We start from the raw sequence: 12,581 nt of genomic DNA on the forward strand, positions 1-12,581 counted from the left end.
CAAATTCAATGCAATTCCTACAAAAATCCAAAAAGGCCTTTTGGCGAACTGGGTGAACTTATCCTAAAATTCAAATGGAATTTTAAGGGAATGCAAATAACCAAAACCTTCTTGAAAAAGAACGACAAACTTGGAGGTTCCCACTTCCCAAATTTAAATCTTAAATTTTACTACAAAGCAACAGCAATCAAAACAAGATTATAGTGGGTACACATATAGATTAATGAAATCTAACTGAGAGTCCAGAAATAAATCCATACTTTATAAATCCATATCTTATAAATCCATAAATAGTCCATTGCCTTTGGACAAGGGCTGAGGTCATTAAATTCAACAAGTGTTATTAGACAACTATCCACATGCACAAGAATGAAACTGTACCCTTACATCACGCCACACAGAAAAATTTAATTCAAAATGGTCTAAAGTCCTAAGTGTAAGAGGTAAAAACATAAACTCCAGAAGAAAACAAGGAGATAAATCTTCATGACCTTGGATTTATTTAACAATGGTTCTTACATCTGACACCATAAGCACAGCAAGTAAAGAAAAAATTTCCTCAAAATTTAAAACTTTTAGAAACCCAAAGACACCACCAAAAAAGTAAGATGACAATCCACAGAGGCATGTTATATATCTGATAAGAGTCCATTACCAGAATATATAAGTAACTTTTAAGACACAACAGGAAAAAGACAAACAACTCAATTACAAAATTGATGAAGAACTTAAAATACACACTTTGCAAAAAAAGACAAGCAAATGGCCAAAAAGCCCATAAGAAGATGGTACACATTATTATTATGGAAATTCACATTACAATCACAATGAGATGTGTGATACCCACTCACATGCACTGGAAAGGCTATAAAAAACAAAAACAAGTGTTGGCACAGATGCAAAAAAACTGGAAACCTTTAAACATTGCTTGTGGAAATACAAAATGGTACAGCCTTTGTGTAAAATAGTTTAATGTTTCCTTAAGAAGTAACAAATAGAATTGCCATGGCTCAAGAATTCCATTCCAAGGTATATACCCCAAAGATTAGGAAACAATTGTTCAAACAAAAACCTGGACATGAATATTTATAGCAGCTCTGTTCACAGTAGCCAAAAGGTGGAAACAACCCAAATGTCCCTCAACAGATGGATGGATAAACATAATGAGGTATACCATAACCTGATATATTTTTCAGCCAAAAAAAGGAAAGAGAAAAGTAAAATGGTGTAGCTGCTATGGAACGTAATATGATAGTGCCTCAAAAATTAAACTATGGAATTAATTTATAACCAAACAATTCAATTTCTGGGGATATACTCAAAAGAACTGAAAGCAGGGACTTGAACACCCATGTTCATGGCAGCATTATTCACAACGTGTGGTCTGTCCATACAATGAAATATTACTCCACCTTAAAAATGAGGATATTCTGACATATGCCACAACATGGATAAACCTTGAGTCATCAGGCAAAGTGAAACAACCCAGGCACAGAAAGAAAAACATGATATTCTTCTGCTTATGAGGTACCTAGAGTCATTTCTAGGGGCTGGGGATAGGAAGTTGGTGTTTAATGAGTCCAGAGTTCCAACTGGGGAAGATGAAAGAAATTTTGGAGATGGATGATGGTGATGGTTACACAACGATGGGAATGTGGTTAAGGCCACTGAACTGTGCACTTAAAAATGGTTAAAGTGGTGAATGGTGCATGTATTTAATTACAAAGAAAAAGGAAATGAAGTACTGATGTATGTTGCAACATGGATGTAACCCTGAAAACATCCTAAGTGAAAGAAAATGGACACAAAAGACCACATATTATTTGAGTCCATTTATATGAAATGTCCAGAACAGGCAATTCCACAACGACAGTAGGTAGAATAGTGGTTGCCAGGGGCGAGGGGGAACGGGAAGGGGAAGTGACTTCTTCATGGGTCTGAGTTTCCTTCAGAGGTTAAAAGAAAATGCTCTGGAACTAAAGAGATGGTTGCACAACAATGCCAATGTATTACTTTTCACTGAATTATATACTTAAAATTATATATTATATACTTAAAATGGTGAAATTTTAAAAGGTACTTTCAAATATTTATATACATTGTCATGGTGTATACTAGGACTTTATCACTTAGCTAGATTGATGATGTAAATATAAATATTTAAACCTAAAATACCTTGCAACTGGTGTACACACACACACACTCATATACATACACACACTCCATACACATGGATAGGGAATATAGCAAGGCAATATCCAGTTCAGTAAATTCTTATGAAATTTCCATGATCAATTGTGCCATTTGCCTTTCATTTAGCAGTGAGATTTTATTTTTCTTTACTAATTATCCCAAATATGAGCTCTGTTTTTAGCTACTGTTTCCTTGATTTATAAATTGAGGGTGATTCTCACAGTTGATATACCAAATACATTTTTTTGTCCTTTGAAAAAATCATGTTATGAACTTTGCTATTGTTAGATATCACAACTGCTATGACTTTAAAGATTTAGCTGGACAAAGTCTTAAAAAATTTGGTAAGGGTGTGCACTGTATGGATGAGTCCAGGGAACCTGAATAAAATCCCCAAGACACCCAAGACCCTGCTGTATCCCCGAAGGTGAGAGCAGAGTAGACTGTAGGGGGTTGGGGTGGATTGTACCAAAGAGGGCTGCAGGCAGGAGCGCTCAGGGTCTGGAGGCCATGGTCAGTCTTGTAGTCTTTTCCCAAGGCCAGTGGTAAACCATTAGCAGAGTTATAAATCAGGAGAGTGATGTGATGAGACTTGTGTCTGCAAAGCAGTGTTTTGCCATTATCCGGCAAAGATCACCAGTAGGGCAGGGAATACAGGCTCCTCTGCTCATGGTGGGCTACACTGAGGAAGGCACAGCATAAACAGAGGGCGTTCCTACCCAGAATGCAGCATCTGCGTCTGCTCAGGAGGAAACATGTGGCAGACCCAGCTTGGAGTCATTTCTGCTCTTTAGATCTACCAAGGCTGGGAAACTGAGGGACAATCTCAGGAATAGTTCCAGAAAAGAAAGCCAGACCGTAATGGAAAGAGACATTTTTCTCCTAGTTAGGGAAGGCAGTGAAGTGGTCTGTGGATTGGACCCTCAGGTAGAAACGTGTATTTCCTGATTTGGGGGCTAATGGTGGTCACTCGGGAGAGTGCCACTGCTTTGAGTAAAATACTGTGTTTCCGTGAAAATAAGACAGGGTCTTTTTTTTTTTTTTGAGACAGAGTCACACTTTGTTGCCCAGGCTAGAGTGAGTGCCATGGTGTCAGCCTAGCTCACAGCAACCTCAAACTCCTAGGCTCAAGCAATTCTCCTGCCCCAGCCTCCCGAGTAGCTGGGACTACAGGCAGGCACCACCATGCCCAGCTTATTTTTTCTATATATATTAGTCGGCCAATTAATTTATTTCTATTTATAGTGGAGATGGGGTCTTGCTCTTGCTCAGGCTGGTTTCCAATGCCTGACCTCCAGCAATCCGCCCACCCCGGCCTCCCAGAATGCTAGGATTACAGGCGTAACCCACTGCACTGGGCCTAAGACAGGGTCTTATATTTATTTTTCCTCAAGAAGACACCCTAGGGATTATTTTCAGGGGATGTGTTTTTTTTTCAAGTACGGTACAACAGTCTACGTTTATTCAAATATAGTTACAAAGATGGTCTAATTGTAAAAAAAAAAAGAAAAAGTAATAAAAATGTTTAAAAGAAAAAAATTAAAAATAATAAAATAAATAAAAAAAATATTCAAATATAGTTAAGTCATCTTCTTCTGGAACATCATTATAACTCTCCAAACCCCAAATTTCATCCTGAATTTCCTGCAACTCTATTTCCTTTAGAATGATTGGCCCCAATCTCTCATGTGGAGCAATAGAGCTCTCACGGGGCAGATGAGAAGGGCTGCTCGTCTTCTTTATGGGCTGGGACGAAATGCATGAGTTGTGCAGACACGCTGGTAGCCAGGCCCATCACTAGGTCTTATTTTCGGGGTAGGGCTTCTATTGCCCAAATGCTTAGAAATCCTGCTGGGGCTTATTTTGCGGTTAGGTCTTATTTTCTGGGAAACCCTGGTACAAGGAGTATGTGGTGAGAAGTAGCAAGTCTCACACAGCAATGACGCCGGGGCATCTGAAGGCAGGACAAGAGTACTCTGTGCTGCGACTGCACGTTCCCTGGAAGTATGAAGTTACTGGAAGGAAACGACGTTTACAAACAACCACCTCAACACCGCGTCAGTAACGCAGAGAGGACAGGAAACGTCCTCGCAGAGGCCGAGCGCCACCCACGTCCAGCTCAGCACAGCGGTGGAACCAAGCGCGCAGGTGACAGCCCTTTGTCACATCAGCGTGGAGAGGCCGCTGCGAGGACATCACACTGTGGCCACCGCGTCCTGGGTGTGGGGGACCTCGGTGTGGTGGACACTGTGGGTTCCTCCTTTCCAACTATTTACACCGAGCCCCCACCAGGGTCTCTGAGGACCGGCTGCCCCTCAGCAGGCGGCTGCGGACAGGAAGGCGGTGCCTCCCGGGCTGCAGCGGGAAAGTCTCACCCCGGCATCAGCCATCCCCAGCAAGTCAGCGCCCCCCGGAGCTACGCTGACGCTGCGACGCTGCGTCCTCTCACGCCAGGCGCGACGCCTCGACGCAGGCCCGGGCGGTCCGCCCCCTGCTGGCCGGCGCGGGCACTGCAGCCCTCACCAGGCGGTGGCGGCGAGCGCCCTCTCCTGGCCGTGCTGCGGAACCAGCTAAATTCCGAGTTCAGAGTATTCAGCGCCAGGATCTGGAAATTCAAACCAAGATGGGCTCACTACTCTGTGTTCTCTAGAAAATGCTGAGGGAGGGAAGAATTAGGTGGAAAACATAGGGAATGAAATAAGTGTAGACATAAACTTTACAACTTACAGAAAAATTTCACTTAAAATAGTCCTCAGACTTAAAATGGAAAACTATAAAGATTCTGGAAGAAAATATAGGTGGCCTTGGATTTGGTGATGAGTTTTCACACACACACACCGAAAGCTGATCCACAGCCAAAGAAATAATGAAATACGTGGATGTTATAACATTAGAAATGTATATTCTGTGAAAGGCCAAGTTCAGAGGATAAAAACACCAGCTTCAGGCTGAAAGGAAATATTCGCAAAATACATATCTGGAGAAGAATTTATGTTAAAAATATACTGAGAACTTTTAAAACCCAACAATCAGAAGACAAAAAACCCAATTAAAAATGGCAAAAGAGGCCGTGCACGGTGGCTCACGCCTGTAATCCTAGCTCTCTGGGAGGCCGAGGTGGGCGGTTTGCTCAAGGTCAGGAGTTCAAAACCAGCCTGAGCAAGAGCGAGACCCGTCTCTACTATAAATAGAAAGAAATTAATTGGCCAACTGATATGTATATAAAAAATTAGCCGGGGCATGGTGGCGCATGCCTGTAGTCCCAGCTACTCGGGAGGCTGAGGCAGAAGGATCGCTGGAGCCCAGGAGTGTGAGGTTGCTGTGAGCTAGGCTGACGCCACGGCACTCACTCTAGCCTGGACAACAAAGCGAGACTCTGTCTCAAAAAAAAAAAAAAAAAAAAAGGCGAAAGATATGAACAGTCATCTCACCGAAGAAGATAGATTGCAAATAATCATACAAAAAGATGTTCAATATCATTATGTCATTAAGGATTAGCAAATTACAACAACAATGAGATAGCACAGCACATCTTTTACAATTGCTAAACTCTAAATTTTTTAAATTGAAGAATTGTCATGTTTGACAGTTTCTCATGACCCAATGATGATTTTAAATTATTGTAATTATTTTCAGCTTAAAACACAGCAATATCTAAAATCACTCAGAAAACATCCTGCCACTTTTATTTCTCTAAGTTCATTAATTTCTGCAAAGCATCATTGAGGAAATTGACTTTCTATAGCCCTGTAAACTCTTTTGTTTTAGAAAACTTCACCATGAAACATTGAATTACCATCATCACAAAATCTGCTCACATTCTTCCTTTCATTGAATATTTTTCCATTAACAAATATAGGATTCTATTGTATTACTGCTAAAAGGAAGGATTGGAAACAAAATAAAGATAAGAATTCATTAGAATAAGTTGTCCAGTCACAATGAATCAATTTGCCACTTGAACTTTTTTTTTTTAAAGTCATATTTTTGAAAATGTTCAGCCACGAATTGAAATACTCACTAAAATGTCAAAATTTTCCCTGATTTAAAGGGGACCAGCTTTTTAGAGAATCAACCTAGTACAAAACCACTCTACAAGAAAAAGTATATGCTAAATAAGTTGACATATATGTGTTACTTTAACCTAAAGCATGTGAAAGAGGCATTTACTTGGAATTATATGTTAGTCTGCGTTATTTACTTTGCAGCATCATAAATGCTCTTATTTTAAATAGTAGGACTAGTTGTTGTCAATTATTACTAAGGATACAAATAAACAAGCAGATGTGTGAAAAAACATTACAGTGGGCCGGGCGCAGTAGCTCAGGCCTGTAATCCTAGCACTCTGGGAGGCTGAGGCGGGTGGATCGTTCAAGGTCAGGAGTTCAAGACCAGCCTGAGCAAGAGTGAGACTCTGTCTCTACTAAAAATAGAAACAAAGTAATTGGCCAACTAAAAATATATAGAAAAAATTAGCCGGGCATGGTGGCGCATGCCTGTAGTCCCAGGTACTAGGGAGGCTGAGGCAGGAGGATCGCTTTGTTGCCCAGCCTAGAGTGAGTGCCGTGGCGTCAGCCTAGCTCACAGCAACCTCAAACTCCTTGGCCCAAGCAATCCTGCCTCAGCCTCCCGAGTAGCTGGGACTACAGGCATCCGCCACCATGCCCGGCTAATTTTTTCTGCATATATTAGTTGGCCAATTAATTTCTTTCTATTTATAGTAGAGACGGGGTCTGGCTCTTGCTCAGGCTGGTCTGGAACTCCTGACCTCGAGCAATCTGCCCACCACGGCCTCCCAGAGTGCTAGGATTATAGGCATGAGCCACCTCGCCTGGCCAATTTTTATGTGTGTTTTTTTTGAGACAGAGTCTCACTCTGTTGCCCAGGCTAGAGTGCTGTGGCATCAGCCTAGCTCACAGCAATTTCAAACTCCTGGGCTCAAGCAATCCTTCTGCCTCAGCCTCTGGAATAGCTGGGACTACAGGCATGTGCCACCACGCCCAGCTAATTTTTTCTATATATTTTTAGTTGGCCAATTAATTTCTTTCTATTTTTAGTAGCGATGGGGTCTCGCTCTTGCTCAGGCTGGTTTCGAACTCCTGACCTTGAGTGATCCTCCCGCCTTGGCCTCCCAGAGTGCTAGGATTACAGGCATGAGCCACTGCGCCCGGCCTACAGTGTTTTTAAATAAAGCTTTTATTTTAGAGTAGTCATAGATTCACACAGAAATTAGGAAGAAAATGCAGATTTCCATGTAGCCCCAACCTAGTTTCCCCTCTTGCTCTCATATCAGTATGTATCACAGGTCTTCTTTTTTTTTTTTTTTTTTTTTTTTGAGACAGAGTCTCGCTTTCTTGCCTAGGCTAGTGTGAGTGCCGTGGCGTCAGCCTAGCTCACAGCAACCTCAAACTCCTGGGCTCAAGCAATCCTCCTGCCTCAGCCTCCCGAGTTGCTGGGACTACAGGCACGAGCCACCATGCCCGGCTTATTTTTTTTTTTTTTTTTTAATTTTTTTTTTTTTTCCACAGGTCTTCTTAACATCTTACATCCTTTGTCACAGTCAATGAGCAAACACTGATATGCTATTATTAACTAAAGTCCATATTTTATTTGGGTTCTCTTAGTTCTACATTTCCCTGTATCAGTATCCTAGCCAGGATCCCACATGACATCTAGTTGTCATGTCTCCTTAGGCTCTTCTTGGCTGTGACAGTTCCTTAGAACTTCCTTAGACTTTCCTTCTTTTTTTTCCAGACAGAATCTCACTCTGTTGCCCTGAGTAGAGTGCCGTGGCGTCAGTCTAGCTCACAGCAACCTCAAACTCCTGGGCTCAAGTGATCCTTCTGCCTCAGCCTCCTGAGTAGCTGGGACTACATGCATGTGCCACCATGCCCGGCTCATTTTTCCTATATGTTTTTAGTTGGCCAATTAATATTTTTCTATTTTTAGTAGAGACAGGGTCTCCCTCTTGCTCAGGCTGGTCTCGAACTCCTGAGCTCAAATGATCCTCCCGCTTCGGCCTCCCAGAGTGCTAGGATTACAGGTGTGAGCCACCACGCCCGGCCATAGACTTTCCTTCTTCTGATGACCTTGACAGGGTGGAGGTCAGGTATTGTGTAGAATGTCCCCCATGGTGATTTACCTGGTGTTTTTCTGTGGTTTTGGGCTTTGGGGAAGCAGATCCCAGAGTTAAAGTGCTATTTTTTTTTTTTTTTGAGACAGAGTCTCACTTTGTTGCCCAGGCTAGAGTGAGTGTCGTGGCGTCAGCCTGGCTCACAGCAACCTCAATCTCCGGGGCTCAGCGATCCTATTGCCTCAGCCTCCCGAGTAGCTGGGACTATAGGCATGCGCCACCATGCCCGGCTAATTTTTTGTATATATATTTTTAGTTGGTCAATTAATTTATTTCTATTTTTGGTAGAGACGGGGTCTCGCTCAGGCTGGTTTCGAACTCCTGATCTTGAGCAATCCGCCCGCCTCGGCCTCCCAAAGTGCTAGGATTACAGGCGTGAGCCACCGCGCCCGGCCTAAAGTGCTATTTTGATCACATCGTATCAAGGGTGCATGTTTTCAAGGTGACCTATTACTGTTCCTGTTACATTTGATCACCTGGCTGAGCTGGTGTTTTCAGGTTTCTCCACTGTAAAGTCACCCCCCCCCCATGTCCATACTGGGGACATGCATTCATTCTTGTGGAGGAGGTCACCATGAGTTAGCTGCACCTCCTTGGTGGGTGAATCTCTACTTCAATTATTTGGAATTATTCTGCATAGAAGATTTCTATTGTTTACTCCATTTCCTTATTTGTGTATTTATACAAGTATGGACACATGCTAAGCTTTGCTTAAGCTTTGGTTAGTCCCTAGTTCTACAGTATTTTTTTTTTTTGCTAAATTGATTCCTGCTTTGGCCACTGGGAGCTTTTTCCATTGGCTCCTGTTATTCTTTGTCATAATTCCACTGTTTTTTTCTGAGTGCTTCTTTACCTTCTTATATTTCAGGATCATCCTGGGTCGTATATCTGCCGTCCCACTCCTAGCATCAGCCATGTCTTCAAAGAGCCCTGGCATTTAGCATTCTGACCTCCTCTGTTTTAGCCAGAGTTTGCAGCAGTAGGGGGGACAGTGGGATGCGAGGGGGTTATTCCAGCACCAACGTCTGTACCAGTGCCATAAAACAGGGTGCTCTGCTCTGCACCCCGGTTCCTCGTAGAGTGAGTCTGGGTTCTGATGTTGTCAGTTCTCTGTTTCAGCTTCCATGTCCAGGCGCCCATTTGGTTGCTCTGACACTGCCAGGGTTGGGAGGCCAGTCCCCGGGGGTTGAGGAGGAGAGGTGGCAGCAGCCATGGAGGGCTGGCTCATAGGGTGGCCTCAGCTACCAGCCAAGTCACTGGATTTTGAGTTGCTACATAAATTCTGGCTCATTCTCTGAAAAACTTACTTGTGGGTAGGGAGGGCTGCTTTCAATACCGACTCAGATTTTAAAAAATGTCTAATTTGATTTGATGTCAACTAATGTAATATGATCAGACCTAATTTGATCTTATTAGCTTCGATGAGGCTATATTAGCCAATGTCAGAACCCATTTCCAAAATGCCTGAGTGCTGCTAATAGGGAGGCACCTGGAGGTCATACAGGACTGTACTAGGAGGCTTTGCCTCTCTAGTTTCACCTCCTGGTGTGCAGTCTGCAGGGGCTGCTGATGCCCTGGTCCTTGGGAGGTGAGAAGGGCATTAGCTTGAGTTAGCCTGGCAAGCATATAACAGAGACACCTGGGCAAGTCCCTTCTCCCACTGAGCCTTGGCATGCACACCTGCAAGATCTCCGGATGAACTAATAAATTTATACAACTTGGATACTCACAGAAGCTAATGGGTTAAGTAGCCGCTTGATTCTCGGGCCAGGTTTGCAGCAGATGCCAACAGAGTTCCCAGCCACGGGATCCTCTGGCCACTTTCCTGCTGGCCAGTTGCACTTGAGCATTTTGTTTTTCCTTGGTAAATAAATTAAAGCTTTTTATTGAAGCAATTGCCATGGAATTAGATACAGAATTCATGTTTTAATATAAGAAGAACGAGGGTTCTAAAAAAGTTCAAGCTTGGGCAGGAACCTGGGCCCTGACATGTGGAAGCATGCTGGGGACAGGTTTTGAGAAGCGTGGGATTGCAATGACCTGCCACCCAGCTAGAGGTCACACATGTATTGTCTAGTAAGAGAGCTGGGGCTGGAGGTTAGCAAGGAAAACTGACCCAGGGAGCACAGGGGAGGTTGGGGGCTCCCCAACCTTTGGGAACTCTTAAACTTGGGGATTCCTCCCCTGGACTCACATTCTCTGAAGGGACAGTGTGCATTAGCTCATCCTGGGACACTCCAGGACCCGATGTTCCCCACTCTCTGGCCACAAGTTTTTCTCTACAAAAACCCTACTTTCAGCTATTGTTAATGTTACACATCGTCCAAGGCCACCAGGGAGCCCGGGCTGGGGACCAAGGAAGGGCTCCCAGCCCAGCATTCTGTTTTCATTGGTGGTGACAAAGGATGTTCCCATCCATTTTACGGTTGAGGAAGCTGAAATCCTGGTTGAATGACTGACCAGTATGAAGAGGTCCAGCAGGGGCTGTGGGGTCCCATGACTCTCTGGGGACTTTGGATGACATCTCACCTCCCACACTCCTGCTTCCTCCTGGGTGGTTTGGTTATTCTGGTTTGAAAACAGTCACAGCTGCCTCCTTCAAACCTCCCTGGAATGGTTGGGGTGTGGGGACTGCCCCAAGAATCCTGAAGTCATCACCCACCCTCGTGTGGGTGGTGGACAGACAGGAAAGCAGTCAGTGGGATTGGAGAGACCCGGGTTTCAATCCTGCTTAGCCAAATCCTGGTATGCGATCGTCAGCCTCAGGTCCTGCACTCATAAGAAGGGGGGAAGAATTTCTCCGTTTGATGAGGGCTCAGGCTTTGGGGATCATGCCCACTGAGGTGTCGCCGTCTATAGGGCAGCAGCCACAGACAGGGCCCGGTGAGGATCCCACCTCATCTTCAAGCTGCCTGCGAGCCTCCCCTGCCCCATACAGGAATGTCCCCCTCCCTCAGGCATGTTCCAGCCCCCTGCCCAGCACCAGGCTAGCCCATTCGTCCTTGTTTCAACACGCAAAAGACTAGAGCCCCAGGTCTTCCAGTGACCTCAAGACATCGGCGGGACCAGCCTGGGCTCTCACTTTGTAGGGATGGCCCCAGCCCCCCTTGAGGTCCGATTACACCAGTGCTTCGAAGGATTCACCCAAAAGAGAGACTATCTGTCAAACTTGTCCCTTTGCCAAGTCCCAGCTCTTCCTGGCCTAAAACCAGGCACCTTTAAATGTAGACTAGGGTCCCCCGAACCCTCAGTTCTTCCCCCACACAGCCACACACCCAGCCAGTGGGCCAGACTCCTTTGGGCCGCCGGGTGGTGACTGTCATCTGCCCCCTCCTTTCTTACCCCTACATTGTCCCCAAACCCACCCAGCAGACAGAGGAGGCCCCGTACGGCCCACAGCAGAAGTGCCCTGAGCGCTAGCAAAGCCCAGGAGAAACACACGGGCGGATCCCCAGGCATGATTTTGTCGAGTAGCGTGACTCAGAGTGCGTGTCTGCACTTGGCACCCTCCCACCTGCAGACTGCGTGTGTGCGTTCGCTTCTTAGTGTGTCTCTGCGCAATCCTTGTAAAATAGATGTAAGTGATAACATGGATGAACTGAAATACATTCATAAATAATGAAATCCATGGTTAATTAGAAAATCAGATATGATAATAAAATAAATCATGGTAATGATGGCAAACGTTGAAGAGGCTGTTTCTGAGGACTGATGTGCAAGATGTGACGGTTGACGGTCACATCCAGGTGACAGCTCTGGGCACCTGTGGTCTCTGGCTAACCCAAACCCACAGGACCCGGGTAAAGAGCAAGTGCAGAGTGGGGCTGGTTTGAGGATGCGATGTGCTGACTCACGTCACCTGCTGCTTTCGACGCAGCGCCAGAGAACTTGACCCAGAAGCAGAAGCTGCTTGGCCTCCTCCATTTGAGAAGCCGTGCTCGCTAGTGACCGCTGATGCTAAAAGGCAGAGAGGGAAAAGCCACTAACCAGAAGAAGGCAGGCGGGGGCCTCCGCCCGGGGCCGTGCATGGTTTCCGCAGGCGCATGCAATCAGCATGCCGAAGTCAGAGGTGGGGAGGTGATCACTGAGTCACCCAGTTGGGCAATCCGGTCCACTGTGGCTTCCAGGAGTCCCGGGTCTGCAGGGATATTTGGTTAATGGTGACAGAACCTGCCTCTGGCTTGTCGGGTGAAGAACATTATTCAATGGATGTGGGCAGCTCACAGAATTGAAGGACAAGATGGCCACTGAAGCT

Source organism: Microcebus murinus, chromosome 19, assembly GCF_040939455.1.
Source record: "Microcebus murinus isolate Inina chromosome 19, M.murinus_Inina_mat1.0, whole genome shotgun sequence".
Classification (NCBI taxonomy): domain Eukaryota; kingdom Metazoa; phylum Chordata; class Mammalia; order Primates; family Cheirogaleidae; genus Microcebus; species Microcebus murinus.